This window comes from Lipotes vexillifer, unplaced genomic scaffold, assembly GCF_000442215.2.
Source record: "Lipotes vexillifer unplaced genomic scaffold, Lipotes_vexillifer_v1.1 scaffold6, whole genome shotgun sequence".
Taxonomy (NCBI): domain Eukaryota; kingdom Metazoa; phylum Chordata; class Mammalia; order Artiodactyla; family Lipotidae; genus Lipotes; species Lipotes vexillifer.
The window spans coordinates 3,762,662-3,766,038 of NW_006799037.1; the positions used below are offsets into that span (position 1 = coordinate 3,762,662).

Below are 3,377 nucleotides of genomic sequence, written 5' to 3' on the forward strand. Positions count from 1 at the left end.
GGTAAGGGAAGGGGTGAATTTCTCAGTTCGTTTCTCTTGATAAGCCTACAGTCTAGGGACCCCATTCCCAAATAAGAAATTGTGCTACATTGTACCGCATGTTACCATAAATGTCTCACCGGGGTTCCATGGGAGCCGAGAGGAGGGTGCCTGGCCTGTCTGGGACCCTGGGATGGCTTCCAGGGAAAGGCTGTCCAGTGGATTTGAAGGATGAGCAGTATTTTCTAGGCAGAGAAGCAGAGATAGACATCCTGGGAGGACAGTAAATCAAAACTTATTGGGGTTGTAAATTTAAAGAAAACATGTAAATATTCTCTTTTAAAGTTAAACTCTTATTTCATTGGCTTTTAGGTGGTGCTGGCTAGAGTGCATGCTTTTGGACCCAAGCTTAACTTTTCAAATGTGGAATGCTAGGCCTTCATTGGTAAGTTTGTTTGATGCCTTCTTACCAAATTATGCTGTCAAGGATTGGTATTTGGAATGAAGGGCAAGGTAGTTATCATTGGTGCTGCTCTGTGAAGGGTGCCAAGCCTGGACCCTAGAGAAGCCTACAGTATAGGTGGAAAAGATCCACAGGAGAAGTGGATCCCACTGTAGGTTTCTGCGGTAGGTGCAGAGGGAGAAGCCAGAGCAGAAACACCCAGGGGTGCAAGGGATGGACGCAGCTGGCCTCACAGAGAGGTGCAGCTTTGGCTGCATTTTGAAGGATGGACAAGTCCGGGGGGGGAGTGAAATAAGCTTTTCAGGCTTCAGAAGGTGGGTGTAAGATGTAAAGAAAGTGGGCTCAGCAGAAGACCCACAGGAACAAAAACTTCATCCAAAGGAGTGGTGAGTAAGAACTTCTGCAGGATCTGCTGGTGGTTGATTATTCTATTCTAGACCAGGGTCAGCAAATTTCTTCTGTAAAGGATCAGATGGTAAATATTTTTGGCTTCCTAGGCCATATGGTTTCTGTCATAGCTACTCAACTCTGCCATTATAGTGGGAAAGCAGCCATAGTTAATATGTATATGACGGTGTGGCTATGTTCCAAAAAAGCTTTATTTACAGAAACAGGTCATGGGCCGGATTTGGCCTGTGGGCTCTAGTTTGCCCACTCCTTTTCTAGACCCTGAATGCTGTGCTGGGCTAAGGCACTTGGACTTTGTCCTGAAGGCAGTGGGAAGCCATTGAAGTTATTTGGGGCAAAGAAGTGAAATGGCCGAAGTAACACGTTAGGAGCATTCATCTGATAGCTGGACAAGAAGCATGGGTCCTGTTCCAAGGCAGCAGTAGCAATCCAGGTGTGAGGTCATGTGGTTAACAGTGCTTAAAATGGAGAAAAGGTCCAATAGGAGAGATATTGCAAAGGAGGAATGGTAGGATTTATGGTCTTCTTAGACTCTAAAGACAGGAGCCAAAGGAGATGAAAGTTTAAACTTGATAGTTCACAATGGTAACATTGACAGAAATGTGGCTGTTGGGGATGGAGAAGGGTAGTTGATGCGTCCAGTTTTTGATACACTGAATTTGAGATGGTACTGATTCATCCACAGGATGTGTCTAGTAGGCAATTAGAAATTCAGGGCTGGGGATTTCCCAGGCAGTCCAGTGGTTAAGACTTCACCTTCCAATGCAGGGGGTGCGGATCTGATCCCTGCTTGAGGAGCTAAGATCCCACATGCCTTGTGGCCAAAATACCAAAACATAAAACAGAAGCATTATTGTAACAAATTCAATAAAGACTTTAAAAATTGTCCACATCGGGACTTCCCTGGTGGCACCGTAGTTAAGAATCGGCCTGCCAATGCTGGGGACACAGGTTCGATCCCTGGTCCGGGAAGATCCCACATGCCTCGGAGCAGTTAAGCCCGTGTGCCACAACTACTGAGCCTGCACTCTAGAGCCCGCAAGCCACAACTACTGAGCCCGTGAGCCACAACTACTGAAGCTCACGCGCCTAGAGCCCGTGCTCCGCAACAAGAGAAGCCACCGTGATGAGTAGCCCCCACTCACCACAACTAGAGAAAGCCCGTGCGCAGCAACGAAGACCCAGCACAGCCAAAAATAAATAAATAAATATATTTATTTATTTATTTAAAAAAGTGGTCCACATCAAAAAAAATCTTAAAAAAAAAAAAGAAATGCAGGGCTGAAGCCAGGGCTGGGAAGGGTAGGTCTAGAGGTGTAGAACAGAAACCATAGGATTAATAAGTTCTCCCCGTGATGAGCAGAGGGCTGAAGCAGAGAGTCCCAGGAAGGGAAGAGGATGGGGCAGCAGAGACCACAGAGAAGGGACCTGAGGGAAGGCTGCCAAATTGGTGACAAGGTGGCTACAGTTGGCCTTGAGAATGAGATGTGGGGAGGGGGGAAGGGGGGAGGAAGCCAGGTTGCACAGGGTCCATCATAAATGACGGGTAAAGAATCAGATACATTAGTAAAAGTGACCACTTACGGAGAGTTTGGATGGTAAAAGAACGGAGACACAAAGGTTTCAGCGTCTGCATGCCAAAATAACCTTTTCTTTAGCTTTGAGGCAAGCAAAGCATGCCACGACCGGCTCTCTTGTCCTTCTCTGGAGCCAAGTGTGTTTGGGAGTTTGTGTGTACCTTGGGCTTGTGATGGTGTTCTTATGCTTTCTTTGAGGTGTGGTGTTCTGAGTTCTGTCATAACTTGCACCAACGGAATCTAGCCCATGTTTGGACCCTTGCCATGAGACAAGATGTGATCTGTTGGGGAAATAGTTGCATTTGCCTGAGTTGGAGGAGAAAATAGGGTAGAGCAAGAAACGGAAATTAAACTCCTTACTGCAGAGTCTGCCCAAGTATGGGAATTTGCGATAATTCCTCAAGTCGCTCAACTAGATAGCAATTTATGTTCCGAGCATTTCGAGTGTATGTTCCTTGGTTTGAATTCTGAGTAGTCTTTGGCTCGGTTTTTGCAAATATAGCAGTTAGAGATGGAGTCATAAAAAGCAACAGGTGGAACTGGTTTGGAGCCTCCGTTTAGTGAAGTCTCACTGTATCCCAGGCATAGTGCCGAGTACTCTGTAGGTATCATTTTATTTCAGCTTTGCAACCACCTGTGAAAGAGGAATTAGCGTTCCCACTTCAGCAATAAGGAAATTAAATCACAAGAGGTTGCCTGAGGTTACAAGGGATTTGAACCCAGACCTATCTGACCCCCTTAGTTTATGCCACTTTCTGTTTTCTCCCACCTGAGTCTGGAATTTCTCCTCTAACGTACATAGAAGGACTGGAGACAGAATGAGTTCTTAAGGTTAAATATTCAGAGCCTGTGGTGGGTATTTCTGCTTCTTAAGAGCCTATTAAAAGTGTGGAAGCAGTATGGGATCCTTGGGGGAGACTAAGGCCAAACTTCAAACACTAACTCTTTCC

The 3,377-nt window shown here is 45.9% G+C and overlaps 1 protein-coding gene across 1 annotated transcript in view; it reads left to right on the plus strand.

The window, feature by feature from the left end:
• The first annotated feature begins 350 nt into the window (after nucleotides 1-350).
• The window catches only part of BMAL1 (basic helix-loop-helix ARNT like 1), a 74,334-nt gene continuing 71,307 nt past the window's right edge, over nucleotides 351-3,377 (plus strand). The window contains exon 1 of the mRNA XM_007471417.1: nucleotides 351-424. The gene's annotated coding sequence lies outside the window, so the exon portion shown is untranslated. The remainder of the gene's footprint in view (nucleotides 425-3,377) is intronic.